Here is an 18511-nt window from a genome sequence, read left to right as displayed (position 1 = left end):
GTTCATCCCCAGTACCTCAAAATAAATATGTAAATAAATTAGGTGTTTTCATTAATAATTTTTGGTGGTTTTTTGTTGTTAATCTTTGTAATTCCTCATCTGTTTTCCTGTGGCCTTTGGTGTCACTCAATGGGGACAAAAGGCAAATGCACTCTTGGGCCTTAACTATAGCTTGTTAGGCATTAAAAGGATGGTCTGTGCCTTTTCCTTCTCCCTTACTCCAACTCATGGCTTGATAACTATTAGCCCATGTTGTGGCTCAGTGGTAGAGTGCTTGTCTAGCATATGTGAGGCAGTGGGTTTGTATCCTCGGCACCACATAAAAATAAACAAATAAAAATAAAGGTATTGTGTCCATCTACAACTAAAAAAGATACTAAAAAACTATTAAAAAAAGAGGACAATATGTGCCTTACTTATAATGCTAAAATAGTCTCATTGGCCTAAAACAAAACAAAACAAAAAAACAAAACGAAAACAAAAAAACAGGTATACCATTAGGGCCTGGATATCCTTGCTATGATTGTTACTGGGTAAAAGGCTCCTCAATTTTTATCTCCCCCAAAGAAAGATTTCATTTAAGAGACACAGATAAAATAAGAATGAAGTGTTCATTTAGTGAAATGAAAGTATGCTCCAAAGAAGGTGATATAGAACGCCCTAAGAGAGGAGGTAGCCTCATGTTTTATGGGTTATGGGCTTTTACAAAATGCTTGGGATCCTCTCATCCCAAGAATTATTCACTTGGGGTGAAATAGCCAGGTGAAGTTAGGTAAGTAAGCTTTAATAGTTTTCCATCTTTATACATCTCAGGATCTAAACTTTTATTCTAAATGATTTGTTTTGTTTTGGTACTGAGAATTGAACCCAGGGCCTCATACATACTAGATAAATACCCTGTCACTAAGCTACATCCCCAGCCCCAGGATCTAGAATTTTGTTGAAAAACAGGTCTGTTAGATCATACTTGAATTAGTTCAGGAAAAACATGATTTTATGAGTCTCTGTTGATGGTTATCATCAGGTACTTATGTTTAGACCCCATTTTACTTTTGGTAGGACTGGTACAAATGCACATCTTAAACTACATTTGAAAGGGCCATTGTTTTTCTCTTGTAAATCCATGCATGACTGTTTTTTGACTTTTCTTTTACCTGCACATTAGTAAATTTGTCTTTGGTTATACTTTCCTATTGAGTGTTTAAGACTAAGTAGGTGACCCTATGCTGGCCAAAATTAACCTCTTTCCTTGCTGCTGTTGAGGTCAGCTGAGACTCCTCAGGGTCATTTTAGGAACTTGTGAGAAGCCTCTTGTGTTCCTTTTGTATTTTTTCTTACCCATTATGCCATCTTCCAAGATGGGTCAGGGTCTTACTGACCACACGAGGCTTACCTTAGAAGTGTTAGGGACATTTCCCTTTCAAGTGACACTCTTCTTTATAAAATGTACACAAGTTGGCCTTGTTCTCTAGGGTTCTTATGAGTGCCCTGATTTGGAGGTTGAGTGACTCACTGGACTTTTTGGGTCCCTGGACAGATCCTGTGAATCCCCGAGTCTTGCTTGACCCCAGAAGGCAAAGGGCAAAATATTGGCTATTTTGTTAGCCCTCTTATTTTCCTTGGATTTCGTCTCCATATTTTGGTTGATGAACAACCAGAAGGTCAGTTACACCAGTCTTGAAGTGGGAATTAATTTTAACTTTTGTAATTCACAGCTATCCCTTCCATTTATTTGGGGTCAGTTTTAGAACTGGGAGTCCTATCTGTCCGGTAGGTTATGGCTTATTAGCTCAAATTACTACAGAATATTCTATTAGAAGTCATACTTCTGGAAAATATTAACAGATAACACACTTTTACATGGAAAATACAAAATGAAATTAAAAGTGTAAAAACACGTTCAGTTCATAATGATAAGAGTGGCACAGTTTGCAATGCCAAGTATTTGGGCACATTTAATTCTGTTTACTCAAAGATGATAGTCATGATAGAATTCAAAGCTCACAAACATAAACCTGAAAAAAGCTGTTCCTCCAGTTATAGCTTGGCAGACATCTGTTTGGTAGGGTGCTTTCCCAAGCTTCCCATTTTATAAATACATTTAACATACAAAGAAGCCAGCATGCCAATCATGGCTGACACTGAGTCACTGGTTCAGATGGTCACTTGTTGCTATGGGACAAATCTGGGTCAACCATCACCACTGTTCATCCCCCTTTTTAGGACCCTCTAAGGAGATGATCATTTTTTCCCCTTTAGTCCTAAGTGAGTTTGAGGGTTAGTCCTTGAATAATTGCTTAAGAAAATAACCCTTGAGTAACCAATTTTTGTGGTGGCACATGTTTGTGATCCCAGGGACTTGGGAGGTTGAGGCAGAAGGATCACAAGTTTTAGGCCAGCCTCAGAAATTTAGAGAGGCCCTAAGCAACTTAGTGAGACCCTGCATTAAAAAAAAAAAAAAAAAAAAAAAAAAGGTCTGGGGATGTAGCTCATGATTAAATGCCCCTGAGTTCAATCCCTGGTACAACAAAAACAACAATGACAAAAACAACAGAAGAAATGCCATTTTCCTTCCCATTTAGAGAATAAGACTCAATATTTAATGTAGGGGTCAAGTTGTATTGCAGAGAACAAATTGATTTCCTTTTCTTAAATCCTTTGCTTTAAAATAATCCCAATTTCTCTGGAAGGTGAATCTCAGGGTATGAACATCTGGGCACCCATTTGGAAAAGAAAGACAAAGTGCATGTGAGAGAGTGAGGTATGTATTCTGTCCTTCTCAATTTAGAATCTGTCCACCACTCCAAAGGGCTCTGGCCTTAAGCACAGTTACTGGGTACTCCACCCTTCCCTGGGTCATTGTTCTGGCCCTATGTGCTGTTACAGGTTGTCCTGAGCACAGGACCTCTGTCCTTCCCAGTTGGAGATATCGAAAGCCTGCAAATCCTATTTCATTTTCTGACTGTGATACAGAGCAATGCTGTCTGTGGAGCCAAAGTAAATGCAGATATCCTCTGTCACTGATTCTTGTGACCACACAGGGAAGATTTCACTCCGGTTGCACAAAGTAACAGGCATAAGTTTAATAGAAGAGAGAAAGGGGAAAGGGGAACTCTTTCAAGGGAGGAAGGGAAATAATGTGAGCCCTCTTAGAGAGGAAAGGAATGGTGCACCCCTCCTGCCCTCCAATTTTATTAGGGTTCCCAGGGAAGTTTCCATAGTCCCTCCCAGGTCCACCTCTTGACTTTCAATTGACAGCAGTATTGCATCAGAATTTCAAGTCCATACTACACATGTTCTTATCCTTTGGAGGGGAGATTTTACTATTTTAACGAAATGTTAAAGATCCAAGTCAACTTGGAGTCCCTTTGGCCTGAGGCAATCAGTTCTTATAGATTCTATGGTTGGGGACTTTGCTTCTAATTATCGTGTCTCCCTGAGTGCTGGAATCTAGTCTGTAGAAAGGTCACAAAAGTCCCCCCCCAGGGTGAACCTTGTCCTTATTAGCAGGGAGGAGACTTTTGGGCCTGCATTTCTTCTGCAGATAACAAGATGTTTGCTGAGAAATGCAGTAAATCCTATTGACTAAAGTCAGCCTGGGCCAGAGTGGCCTCAGGCAAGCTGCCTTTCAAAAGAAAGCTTGTGGGTAGCCAACATAGGAGGCCCAGTCCACAGAACTATCCCTGGACCTCTTGTTCCCACTGCTCATGCCTGTCTGCCACCTATCACCCGGATATGGGCCTAGGCCTTGGCATCTATATTCTGGGGACCTTCTTCCCTATTGTAGGTCAGGATTGTTGCTCCTGTGAAATTTCTCACCCTCTGCTGGAGGCAGAAACCTGTAATTATGGAGGTAAATAGGTCACTGCAAAATGCCCAGCCAAGGTGACAAAGCTGTAGTGGGTGCTTGCCCCAGAGGAAAGGAAGGTACAAGAGGTGGGCAGGGTGTCACGTCCTGGGCCCACAGCACCACTCTCTGCTTGTTCCTCGATCTCCGCCTTGTTTCCTGAGGAGTGGTGCATTCCCTGATGCTCTTCCTAGCCCTTTCCTCTTTGATGCTGTATTTTCTTCTCTTTTTCATTTCTTTTGCCCAATACGTCACACATGCCAAACTTACTTTCATGAGCTTCGTCCTCCATGAACCTTCTATGTCTTCTTACTCAGACTCTCTGCAACTGGCTTTAGTCTTCTGACTTTACTCTTATCTTTCTTTTCCTACTTTGAGACAATGAAGTCATTTCACTTCTGGACAAAATCTTCTTTCAATGTACAAAATCTTTTCTTATCCAAAAATATTCTCTTTTCTTTTCAACCTTCCTTACCAGAGATGTCCTCATACTTATAACCATATTTAACTTCCTTCACATCTCCAGTTTATACTTTTTTTTTCTTGGTACCAGGGATTGAAATCAGGGGCACTTGACCACTGAGTCACATCCCCAGCCCTATTTTGTATTTTATTTAGAGACAGGGTCTCACTGAGTTGCTTAGTGCCTCACTTTTGCTGAGGCTGGCTTGGAACTCGTGATCCTCCTGCCTCAGCCTCCTGAGCTGCTGGGATTACAGGCCTGCACCACCACACCAGGCTCATTTCTACTTTTGATTCCTGTCTTTTACACTCCTCCGAAAACACTCTACGGAGCCATCTAGATGATTTGCAGCTGTGTTCTTGTCTCCATGTGCTTTTGTCTTTGCCTTCACTCCTTACTCACACTTCATCCCAATACATGTGGGAGCTGGGGAGAGCTCAACAGCTGCCACATCCTGGAGGGACTAGTAGTAACCTTAGCGCTGGTTGTTATCAAGGGCGAGAACCAATAGAAACATTGCCAGGGCTCCCCTCAACCCCCACCCCTTATAGCAAGAACAGCAAATTGCTACCTCCTTTGATATATCATTATCAGGCCTTGAACCCCAGGCTGGACAGCGTGACCAGCAGCCCTGGGTGCATCAGGAACAGTCCCTACACCCATGATCTATGAGCCCCGACTTGGGGTCAGGGAAGAGACAGGAATGGGGAGCAATCACGTCGTGAGGTGTGTGGCCAGGCCCCTCCTCAGACCTCGGCACTCACAGACCACTTACCCTGCAGGCAGAGGGAGGTGACAGCCTGGCTTGTTTGCCTTGTTCACTGGTTCACACTGGTTTCTCGGTGCCACACACCAGACCCAACACTGGGCCCCTCTGTCAGCCTTGGGGGGGGCACCACTGATGGGGTTCTCCAGGCTCTGCAGAGCCGAAAATGCTGGCATTTGCTATTCTGCAGCCTCCACAATCCCTGCCTCTGCCATGTCCCTCCACTCCCCAATTTGAGACACTTAAGAAGTAAGAGGGGATGGAGACCCTGGGGTCTGGGATCAATCCAAGGACAGAAAGAACATTTGTGGAAAAGAAAAGGGAGCGGGTGGAAATCCCAACTGCAAGGAAACAGAGCAGAACGGCAGGCATGGCAGAGGCAGACTGGTGAAGAGAGGAGCAGGAGGGAGTCTCACGGGCAGCCCAAGAGAGAGGTTGGCCAAAGGCCTGTCAGGTCTTTCACTCCTGCAGTGATTCAAGTGCAGTCTGAGACCTGGCAACAAACAGTTTATTATTGTCTCTTACAGTCATATGAGTTGACTGATCTCAGTGGGCAGCTCTCCCCTGCAGTCTCCTGGGTTATAGTCTAGTGGAGGTGGGAGATAGAATCATCTCAAAGTTTGATTGGACTTGACATCCAGGTTAGCCGTCTAGTCACAGGCAGCTGATGATGGCTGTGGGCTGGGAGCTCCATGGTCAACTGAGGGCCAACACCTGGCTTCTCCATTTGGCTTAGACTTTTTTTTTTTTTTTAATCTATAATAGTTGCTAGGGCAGTTAATGATCACATCTGCAAATGGCACAGAATTGCATTTCCCACATTGAGTTAATCGAAGCAATTGTAGGGCACAGTTTGATTTCAAAGGGTAAAAAAATATAAATATCTCTTGATGGGGGAGTGCCAAGTCAAATAGCAGAAGAGCATAGAGGATAGGAAATTATACTGAATTTCTCTTTAAAAAGTACAATCTGCCACATGACATTTTTTTAAAGGTATGCTGTCAAAGTATAACACCATGAATTATGCATCTGAAGCTAAGGAATGTCTAACATGAATATTTAAGTTTTTTTTACCCAAGTTTTTCACACTTTTATAGATAGTGAAGTTTTAACTTTTTATTGTTTCTATCTAAGGGTTAAAATAAAATTCCCTACCAAGAACTGTTTCTCTAGGTTCTGGCTTTTCTAGTTTTATTATATCCATTTTCTTTGCCTTGTCTAGAGTAATCAGTACAAATATTCAATTTCAGTGCATAAGATGAACTTTGCTGGCTTGCTAGAGAATTTTGTAGTAGATAGAATCTCTATAAAATTAATCTTATGATCTTCATTCATCCTGGGACAGATTTAAAGAATAAAAGAATTACGTCCAGGTACTTCTTGTCATCCACTGCATTCATAATGTAAAATCACTCTTTTAGATTTGACCTTCGTATTTATAGCTCTTGCAGGGCATTATAATGTAATGACAAAAATAGTTAATACTTGCAGAGTGCTCACTATATAATAGGTGCTGTGTTCGATATTTTAAATACATTTCACTTTATGATTCAGATACTCTTGTAGATGAGGTCACTGAATCTTAGTGAAGTGAAATACTTTGGCCAAAGGCACACGGCTAGTAAATAATAGAGTCTGAGCATCCAAATCTACTGGATAAGAGAATGAATATATTCCTACTTAGCCCATTTTAGAGTTATATCAGGCAAAAAATCTGATTTGGCTTTGAAAACTGGACAATGACTTCTTCAATGCAAGGCTACTCTCATTTTGATTTAGTATAAAATGGCAAACACTATAAAGACTATACATCAGAGAACATAAATGAAAGCCCCAAGAACCCAGTGGCCAGTGGGCATGCAGAGGGTCATAGAGGTACAGTTTTGCTATACAAGGGTTGACCTTGTATCAGAGTTCTCTAGAACCAACAGAAATCAATCAATCAATCAATCAGTGATTTATTACATTAGCTTACATGATCAGCAGCTGGATGGTCCCAGAATGGCTGTCTGCAGACTGAGAGCTGAAAGAACCAGTAGTTACTCAGTCCAAGAAGCTGGAGCTTGGGGATAAGGTTCACTGATGCATCCCCAGTGCCGCAGTCTGGCTGGGCACAAATGCCGCAGTCTGGCTGGGCACACAATCAGGAGCCACCACACAGCTTGTAGATTCAAACAGCAACTCTTTATTCCCGAACTCACACCAGCCGTCTACAAACACGTTCTGGGGAAATCCACGTTCTCTGCCCAAAATCCACCCCCACTGGGCTTCTGTCTCCCAAAAAATACTGTCTGAATCCCGTGAGAACTCAAGGGGAACTCAGGCAGCAGGATACGCCCTATTCCCAGCAGGAATAATCTTAAACCTGGAACGCCCTAAACCCGATTATCCTAAACCAGGAACACCCTAATCCGCCCTGGTCCTTGAGCAAGGTCACCTACATGCAATGTCACTGCAAAATGTCCTATTTCCACGAGTCCTTCCACTAAGCAACATGGGGTACGCTGGCAAGGAAATTGTCATACCTACTTGGCTAATGGCTCCCAGCACCCCAGTCTGGAACCAAAGGCCTGGTCAGAGGGTGTTTTGGAAGAGTGGAGGAGCAGGGCTGTGATGTCTTGAGGTGATCACAGCAGCAGTTGAAGCACCCACTCAAGAAGAATTGAGCTGATATCTGCTTTGACTTCCTTGTTATTCTACCTTTTTGTTCCATCCAGGCCCCCAACCTATTGAACTGTGCTGCCTTAAACTTTCCTCTGCCAGATTTGTCATCACCTTGAAATTCAGTCTCAGAAAGTCTCAGGACATAAACAAAATGTAGACAACTTCTTTGCCAGAATGCATCTGAATGGCCTCTAGTCAAAGTCCCTGTAGAGTCCTCCTTCCCCCTGGGACCTCTGAGTTCAGTCTTCACTGTCTGCAGTCCTGTTGGCATTCTGATCTTGTGTGCTCCCATTAAATAATCAGTGTCTGTGTTCCCTAAGATTCAATCATAAGACATTGACAGCTGTGTAGCAATGGCAACAAAGTAATGTTTTTACAGGTAAACGACAATGCCAGTTTGGTAAATTGGAACCCATCTTTGATGTATGAGGCAGGATTCTATGGGGAAGTATATGACATATGCATTGCAGCAGCATTTATAAAGGCAGGGCTTGACTGTGGAGGATCTGCTAAGATAGTTCAGACTCAGGGACTACACCACCCGAGAACTACAGAGGTGAGGAGAGGGGTTTGGGTATAAAAGAAACTATTTTCCAGGGACTGTAACCTGGGGTAGAGGCAGTTAGTCTGGGGCCCACCTCCAGGGAGGGAGCCCAAGGGCCATACTAACCTCACCACCATCTTTTTATCTTTTCCTGGGTACTCACCATTGACTGAACCCAAATGGAAGCTACAGAGCAAGGGAGCCTGCTGATAAGTCCAAAGGGATGTGTCCCCATGGCCTTAGGAAAAGCAGAAAAGCTAGAGGAGCCTGGATTTGAAGAGCAAATGGAAAACAAGCAGCAGGTGTTTGAATTTCTGTTCTAATCCTAACATGTGTATATATATATATATATATATATATATATATATATATATATATATTTTTTTTTTTTTCTTTTAAATAAAAGCTGTAAATTTCTTGTTTAAGTGGAATGTAATTGGGATTTTTACTTTCATTTTGGTACATCCCTGAGGGGAAGAGCAAGCTCCTATCATTGGGAGACATTTTTGAATTTTTATTGATGTTGAGGGGTATGAACAGATACCATTGACAGAACTAGAAAACACAGTCCTAAAATTTATATGAAAAAGACCTAGAACAGCCAAAGCAACTCTAAAGCAAAAGGAGCAATGCTGGAGGCATCACAATACCCAATTTTAAATTATACTGCAGAACTATAGTAACAAAAAAGCACATAAACCAATGGAATCAAATAGAAAACACAGCGGCAAATTCACACAGATACAGTCATCTGATTCTTGACAGAAGTGCCAAAGACCTCTATTGGTGCTGGGAGAAATGGATATCCATATGTAGGATAAAACTAGATCCCTGTCTGTCGCACTGCACAAAATTCAACACAAAATGGGTAGAAGATGTAGGAATCAGACCAGAAACTTTCCAACTGCTACAAGAAAGCAGAAGGTCAACATTCTGACAAAAAGACTCAGGAAATGACTTCCTCAATAAGGACTCCTAAAACTCAAGGAGTAATACCAAGAATTAATAAATGGGATGACATCAAATTAAAAAGCTATCATGGGCCTTTATCCTGCAGGTATTTGGAAACTGTCACAAATAAGGAAACTATACAGCAAAGGAAACAACTAGGAGCATGAGGAGAAAACCTACAGAGAGAGTGAGGGTGCATGGATTGCTAGAGGATGATGACTTCAGTTCTTTTGGATAAATACCGGGGAGAGGAATGTCTGGGTCACATGGTGGTTCCATGCCTACTCTTTTGAGGAAACCCCATCCTGATTTCGACAGTGGTTGTACTAATGTAAGGTCACACCAGTAGTGTGTAAGTGTTCCTTTCCATTCACATCCTTGCCAGCATTTATTTATATTCTTGAGGGCTGCCATTCTAAGTGGTGCGAGATGAAATTTCAGTGTAGTTTTAACTTGCATTTCCCTAATTGCTAAAGATGCTGACATTTTTTTTAAAAATATGCTTGTTGATCATTTGTATTCCTCTTTTGAGAACTGTCTGTTTAATTCATTTGCTCATTTATTGACTGAGTTACTTGTTGGTTTTGGTGGTAAGTTTTTGGAATTATTTATATAGTCTAGATATTTATCCTTTGTCAGAAAAGTAGTTGGCAAAGATTTTTTTCCTATTCTGTAGGCACCCCCCTCCCGCTTTTTTTTTCTGTTGGAGCAGAGAAAAAAATTTGATTGAAATCATTTAAAGTCCTAAAGCAAGGATTAAGATTGAAATCATGGTTTTGAAAGCCTGTGTTTTTGAAATTTCCCAAGCAGACTCTTTGAGGTCAATTTCTTCCAACTAATAGTTAGGTCTGTGAAGCCTCAAGCAAGACAATGAGCCTTTGGCACTATTTATTTTTACCAAAAGAATGGGGGCTTACCCCACAGGGAGGCCTTGCTGAAGGATGGTGCAGAGAAGCAAAGATTGCTTTAAAGAAATCTGGGGTAATGTTGGAATAGCAAGTCTTTCAGTTTAGAAGTGGGCTTCCTTTGTAGGTGTGGCCAAGAAGTGACAGGGAAATTATAAAACCCAATGAATATAGACAACATAAACAATCCAAAAGGTAGCTTGTATTCACATGATAAAATTAAAATTATCAATGCAAAAATATTTAGAAGGTATGCAATTTAGTTTTTTAACAGAAGACAGCCTTATAGTTTGCATAGGAAAATTTTGGCTAAATGAATAGTTTAAAGTCTGGTGTTTTACAAAAATATCAGACCTAGTCATGTTGGTTCACAATGTTGAAGTGAAGTTTTTTTAATTTTAATATTTATTTTTTAGTTGTAGTTGAACACAATACTCCTATTTTATTGATTTATTTTTATGTGGTGCTGAGGATTGAGCCCAGGGCCTTGCCTGTGCTAGGCGAGTGCTCTACCACCGAGTCACAACCCCAGCCCCTCAAGTGAACTTGATTTTGGCTCTGAAAAACAGCTTGCTTAGTTAACATGGGGGTGGGGGGAAAGCTACACCCTGGAATAAAATATTGAAAAAGGGATGTTTTAACAACATCTTGGAGAAGCAGGACAGAAGCACATATTATGAATTTTATTATTGTAAAATAAAAAAAATGTTGATTTATTTGTATTTTGTTCAGGTCTCCTCAGTGAGTTTGTGTGGAAATAAATGATAACTGCCAGTGGGAACATGGCATTAAGCTATCTGAGTGGCTTGCAACCAAATGACAATGGGATCTGTTGAAGAACAAGAAAATCTTCTTACTTGACAGGCTTTAGGGTTTTTATTGTGGCTCTTGTTGGATGTGTGGGTGCTGGCAGGAATTTCAATTACTACATTGATTTCTGGGCTTGACTTGATGGACCCTGCTGGCCTGGCATTTGGGTGCTCTTTTCTTTTCCAACCGCTTCATGCTGTGGTCCTGTGAGAAAGAGTGCCTCGTGTCCATGTTTTTTTTTCAGAAAAGGATATGAAGCCTTCCCAAGGGAGGCTGGATCTGACCTGTGATGAACCAGAAGCATGTGACAATGATATGGTCAGTAATGTCCACCTTGCCGGGTGGTTCTCTTTGGGACTTGTCTTGAGATGGACGAGACTTTCAGTTTCGACTTTGTTGGATTCTCTGCTCTGGTTGTTTGGAAACCTATGGGGCGTTACAGCAGTAACTCACAGCTGTCCATGTGGAGTAGTGTGGGATGGAAAATTGAGATGAGAGCTGGTAGGGAATATCTTGAACAACTGTGGAGCTTAGTGGAAGCTGTTTGCTGCACATAAATAGAATAGGAGGAAGGGGACAAGGATTGAATGAGGAGGTAGAAAAGAAATATGTGTGGGTAAGTGACCCAGAAAAATGAATTCCTGGTAGCAAAGGACACATGCATAGTAACTGACCTTGAAGTTTGTCTAACTCACTGAGACTGATCATGAATGTCTTTTTTGGTCAACTTTGCTATGGGGTTGCCATGTTCCCAAGTGTTGGTGTTAGTCAGCTTTTCATCATTGTGACCAAAATACCTGACAAGAACAACTTAGAGGTGCTAAAGTTTATTTTGACTCATGGTTTCAGAGGTTCAGTCCATGGTCAGCCTGCTTTATTGCTCTGTGCCCAAATGAAGCAGAACATCATGGCTGAAGGGTGCGGAGTTGGAGAGGGAGGAGCACTGGTCACTATAGGGAAGTCAGGAAGGAGAGAGAGAGGGGGTTGGGTGAGGGCAGGAAGCAGCTGCAGCAAAAAAGCATACTTCCCAGGCATTCCCCTAAAGACCCACCTCCAGACACAGCTCATGTAACTAGGGTTACCACCCAGTTGGTCCACTCAAACTATCAATCCACTGATTAGGTTACAGCTCTTGTACTCTAGTTATTTCCTCTCCTGCATTTACACCGGAGCTTTGGGGGACACTTCAGAGCCAAGCCATAATAGCTGGTAAACTACTTCATGACAGCCCTCTTTTTTTTAATGCCTAGCCAGTCATTTTCAGAGCTATCTGTTTGCCTTAGTTCCTGGAATGTCTGAAGTATTTCATAATCATTTCTTGAATACATGAATACTTTAAGTATTTTATACTGCATTTGGCAATTGGGTTACATAGGTGGATAGAACCACATCACAGAGAAAAGAAGAGGTTAGACAGAAAAGTCTTACAAGAGTCATGGTACTTACTAGCTGGGTAGATGGTGTACACCTGTAAACTCAGAAGCAACAGAGGCTGAGGCAGGAGGATTGCAAGTTCAAAGCCAGCCTAAGCAACTTAGCAAGGCCCTAAGCAACTCATGGAAATCCTGTCTCTAAATAAAATATAAAAAGGCTGGGGATGTGGCTCAGTGGTAAAGCACCCCTGGGTTCAATCCCTGACACACACACACACACACACACACACACAAAAGTCATGGTATAATGGAAAGAAGAGAGCAGAGAAGTACACAGGACACATGTATTTTTTGGCCTGGTTGTGACACCAATAGGCTTTGTGACTTTAGGTGATATAATTACTTCAATTCTCCTTTGGAAAGTCAGGGAGCTTTAGTTGAAAAGAAATATTAAATATTTTATTTGAAAATGAATATAAAAATAAATAATAATAAAATTTAAAAAGCTTTTGAAATGATACTTGATATATACTGAGTTGAAGGGTAGGAAGTCAAGTGGAATTAGTTATATATGGGTACTCTCTAAAAAGAGACAATCAGTTGTTCACTGGAAAATGTTTCTTTTTGTTCTTAATTCTTCTTTTTTTTAGTTGTAGATGGACACAATACTTTTATTTTATTTATTTTTGTGTGGTGCTGAGAATTGAACCCAGTGCCTCACAAATGTGAGAGGAGCACTCTACCACTGAGCCACAGCCACAGCCCTGGAAAATGTTTCTTTTACATCAATTTTCCCATGTTGAAATTGGTTCTGCTGGCATCATACACCTGAGAGGCAGTTGGCACATGGGAAACATTGGAGTTTTTGGAGACAATCTTGGATTCTATACTTTAGACATGTTGAGGCACACCAAGTATGAGAAGAAAAGTGATTATTGGACTGATATGAGGATGATCACTCTGGGGGAATGAGGAATGAATTTTAGCCACTTAGAATTAGTGCTCCCCCCAAAAGGCATCTGAGGGATCTGGGGTTTTTTTGCAGAGAAAAGAGAAAAATCCATTATTTTGTGCAATTAATATGCATTAATAATCATAATAAGAAAGAAAAAAATTTACAGTGCAGAAATATTTCCCACTAGATGGGGAAAAACACTCCAAGTTTGCACATTTAAATCTACTGAACATGAAATACAAGCTCAGTACCTTTTTTTGGGTAATGTTTTAAGATTTTTAGTAAATAAGAGAGCTCTCTTTAAAAAATGAAAAGAAAAAAAAGGAGTTATAGAAAACTGTGTTGTTACGATTGCATTAGCTGACAAGAATAACACATGATATTGATTGGGGGTTGGTTGCTAATGTTATACATCCCCAGAAAAGAATTGCCATATAAAAGGTTTTCTCAGAGGTTATTAATTTTATGGCATTAGGGGGCCTGCAGAAATCTGAGCATGAGGTCAGAACGATGCAGATATATGTGGTTTTATGCTGCATGGTTCCCTGAGCTAAAGAATTCTGTAACCTCATTTCAACTCTGTGTGTGAGCAAGTGACATTCCGAGTCCTCTCTCAGACATGTGCCGGGGTAAATTATTTACATTCTTAAAGTTTCAGTTCCTTATACAGAATTTCTGTATAATAATGCCTGAATGGCAACTGTGCTGTAAGGATTTGAGATCAGACTTGTGACATCTTTCATCCAGTGTTTAGCACATACAAGAAATTAAATAATTGGTAGATATTAATTTTGGTTGTGCAGAAAGCAATCCCCCTGCTAACAAAGTTTTTTTTTTTTTTTCCTACCAGGAACTTCTCATCTTTTTAACTGCATTAATAATAGCACCACTGGAGAGGGGTATGTCAACTGGTCCTAGTTTAAGGAGGTGAAATTGACAGTAAAGTGGCAACTCTGCCAGAAACATGTAGCAATTAAGTGGCAATTTGGTGTCCCCCATATTGTTATAATAATGTCACTGAAGGTGAGCTCAAGAAATAAAGTTGAAACTTATTTTAGATAAATGTTTTACCGATTTTTGATTGTTCTTATTTCTTTTCGTAGTCAACTAGTTTGAAAAGGTTATTTTGGTATTAGAAATGGTCTGATCAAGTCCGGTGCGGTGGCCCACGCCTATAATCCTAGCAGGTCAGGAGGTTGAGCCAGGATGATCATGAGGTCAAAACCAATTTCAGCAAAAGCGAGGCGCTAAGCAAATCAGTAAGACCCTGTCTCTAAATAAAATACAAAAAAAAAAAAAAAAATGGGGTTGAGGATGTGCTCCTGAGTTCAAACCCCTGTACCGCCCCCGTACCACTCACAAAAAAAAAAAAAAAAAAAAAAGAAGTCTGTTCAAAGGGAAAGAAACCCTTAGGGCAAAGGAATGTTCACCTTCTGGGTTCTAACTAAGGTGTCTTTAGCAATCTTTTTCTTTTGAATTTAGTTTTCCTATATCTACAAAGACTGAGAAGGCTATGACGTTGAGTGGATTAAGTTAATCTCTGAAGGCTTTAACTTCTAAGGCAGCAAGTCGTGTCTCTTTTGGGCACAAAGAGATGAGAACCTCCACAAGCCAAGCGCAGACTTTCTTGAGGTTGGGATGCAGGCGCATTTACAGGCTTGAACACTAGGTGTCTCCCTCGCACTTGTTTTTAGCCGAAGGATTTAGCGATGGTGTTTGAGGCTCAGGCCTCGCGCTTGATTGACGGTTCTGAATCTTTCTCCCTCGCTCACAGTACGTTTGTTCCACTCTCCTGCTAATAACGTGCTCTCTGCACGAACCTCATTCTCCTGCCTCCATTCTCTTGTTTATTGAGGAACAGAACTCCTTGATTCTCTCCATTTCACTGCTTCCAAGGTCCCAATATTTTTGCTCTTCTTTTCTGAAAAGTGTCCAGCAATATACCATGCCTAGCTTTCTAACCAGAGTTACTCTTAACTCACTGGGTACGAAATAGCTTCTGTGAAGTGTGGTGAGTCATCGATTTGTTCACTGAACAAATATTTCTTCGGTTTGTGTTTTGTGCACAACATAGATTCACGTTTTGATATGAAAGCTCCAAGTTTTGCTCTTGATGCATTTAAAGAATACTAGCTTAAAATGAAAATTCCCCAAGGTACTATAAAGGATCTATGTAGTAAAGGATTTATAAGAGTGTGGAGAATGGTCAATTTTTTCTTTAAAAAATGCATACTTTTTCTTAGAAAAGGATGAATACATTCTCTTGTGAATGCTTTGGGGAGGGAGGGGCTTACTGAGAAAGAGGGATAATGAGAGTTTGGGCAGAGCAGGAAGAAACTACCTGAAGAGGATGGAAAGTAGTAAAAAGGATTGGCTTGGCTGGGCACTGCCTGGATCCATACCCCCGTGGAGTCTGATAGATAATGATTAATTACCTGGAATGAATAGACCATTACAGTGTGCAGACCCTGTAGCTCAGGGATGACCTAGTTACCTGTCCCAAGTAAGCAGTCATTATCACTGGGCCTTGGGCTGGGGATGAAGCTAAGTTTCAGAGCAACACTTTCCCTATCATGTGTGAGGGTCTGAGTTTGAACCCCAGCAATGTAAAAAGAAGAAATAATAAATGTAGGCATTATTGTGTTTAGCTCAAAGTTGTCCACAGTTAACATCCACAACTAAGATGTTGACAGAATACTCATGTCAACATCACTGTCTATACCTGAAGATATTAGTAAATTATTCATCATCTAAGTGGGGAATCAGTGTACCATCCCATGTCTTGAGCAAGATACATTTTGGCTAACTTGTACTTCCCTCTGCCAGGCCATAGGAAGTGCAAGCTCAAGTAAACACTGGACTTTAATTTTTTTTTTTTGTTGTTGTCATACAGTTCTGTAAATTTTGTCAGTGCTTTATAATTATATGTCATTGTGGATTTTATTGTTACATATTTGTATATGCACCACCACGACCACTGCATTTCCAATGGCTGAGCAGTAGCAGGAGCTTCTGTTTTGGAAGAAGCACCTGACCTAAGAGAGGCAGAGGTAGATGCCACAGTATTATAAAAGAAGCTGTGGTATTATAAAAGAAGTATTATAAAAGAAGCTGTGGGCTAGGCCTAGTTAAGGGCAGAACAAGGATTATGGGTGATAGTGAAATGTCAGGAGGCAAAGTCATTGGCTGAAATATTTGCCTACTTGAGACAGTAGATGCAACCATGATTTTGTAGTTCCCTTCACTCTTAAGGAAGAGCTCAATTCTATTTTGATAAAATTTTAGACTTCTGCATGTATAAAAAAAAACCTAATTACTTTCTTTTCTTGAAAAGTCAAATATTCTTTGAAAGTCTGTCATTGACATCATATGCTATCCCGTGGCTTTATCAATACACTTACCAGGGATTTGGATAAAGATAGGGAGGACACACTCATCAGATTTGTAAGTGGTATGCAATTAGGAGGGATGATTAAAAAACCCTAAATGAATCAGATTCAAGGCGTCATAATATATTAGAGAGAATGAAACTCTAAAAGAAGTGTAACTGGTATAAATATCAAGCACTATATGTAGTTATTGCTTTATTATTATTGAGTCAATATTTAAAACATAATAAAACAAAAATAAGAAAACATCAGAATATAATTGTTCATAGTATAATATTTGGAGTTGTACATAACTAAAAAGGTAAGATAGATTCACCTTTGTGTTTTAGATCATGTCATGGAGATCATTAAAATAGATCTGCTGAGTCATGGAAAACTGTTCCATTTTTCCCTCTTTGGGAACTATACTTTGGAGGATCATAGTCTCAAAGTCAGCTTTATATATTCTGGAAATCTCTGGCCAGAGAAGTTTCCATGAGTTGGAATAACTTCAATTTCCATGGTTCCAGTCAAGAACAGTGTCTGCATGAGTCAGCTTCATAATTCATGGGCCAAACCAAACCACCCTATCCATTTCATTGACTTTCTCTCCTTGTGAATCAAACTAAATTGAGCATTGAATTTGTCTTCAATAAAGTACATTTTGGAAACCACCTGGAGGGGAAGCAATGAAACAGTTTTCCCTTCTGTAATATTTTCTTGAATTCACTAAATGATTTAGGGTTAGGCACAGGAATAATTTTTTTTTAAAAAAATCTATGTATCTGAAAGATTTTTGAACTTGATTTGATACTTTAAAGATTCCCATGTATTTGAGAAACATGTCAATGTTAATGATATGATTCATCCCAGCAACTGACAGCACATTAGTTATTAGTTTTGCAGAAGTGGAGCCTGGCTCATGTTTTTTTTTTTTTTTTAATTTTTTTGGGCACATGTGCTTGTCCCTAGGCAAATAGGGCGAGAGGAAAAATGGCCATTTCCAGAAAATGGAGAAGATTGATACAGTATGTTTGTGTCTTGTTTTGTCTCAGTGTATTGTATTGTCTTTGTGATGAAAATATGGAAGGGGTGAGAAGTAAATTACTAAGGGAAGAAGGCACCCCAGTGGAACCAAGAATAGTTAGGGCATGTGTTGATAAGAGCCCAGGAACTCTAGTCAGAAAGAAAAAGAAAGTTCAGAAGAAGAAGGATTATCAGGAAAAAAGTTGCAGCAAAAAGCTATTACTAAATACTTTTCGTTACCAGAGGGTGCGTGAAGCGGCGAGGCGGCTGCCGAGTGTGCAAGCCGGTCACAGCGCAGCAAGGAGTTTCCAAGAGGCGGCAGCGACTGGCCCTTCCCCGCCTCCTGGCCGGGGAGCTGGCTCTTCCACTGCTGCGAGCCCAAATCTAGACCTGACCTGGAGGCACAGTCTCGCAGGCTCTTGCTCCCTGTGCCCAGTAGCAGTTTGAATCCGGGACACTCCCCAGGGCCATCTGGGGCTGCCCAGGCACTACAGCCAGCAGAAGACGCTACTGGTGTCCCTGATGTTTGGTCATTTTCAATGCCAATAACTAAGCTACAATGGTTCTCCCACACCTGGAAGCTGATGAGTAATGAGCACTATTAATGCTTATTTCAAATGCAAAAAAACCTTGAGAAAATGTAGTAAATTGTTCAGAAGGTTGTTTTCTTAGTTGAATGCTACAGGATTTTCTTTAGCCATCCGGAGTTCGGAGTTCCTGCCTTCGTCCCAGTGCCAGTAAAGACCAAGGTGGAAGAATTTCCAGTGTTGCTGAGAAACGGACGAAACTTCGGATCAAGCTAGCTGCCTGCAGAACTTACCTGGACTGTGATTTAAGCT

The sequence above is a fragment of the Marmota flaviventris genome, chromosome 3 (genome assembly GCF_047511675.1).
Source record: "Marmota flaviventris isolate mMarFla1 chromosome 3, mMarFla1.hap1, whole genome shotgun sequence".
Classification (NCBI taxonomy): Eukaryota; Metazoa; Chordata; class Mammalia; order Rodentia; family Sciuridae; genus Marmota; species Marmota flaviventris.
Note: the sequence above shows the minus strand (reverse complement) of the source record.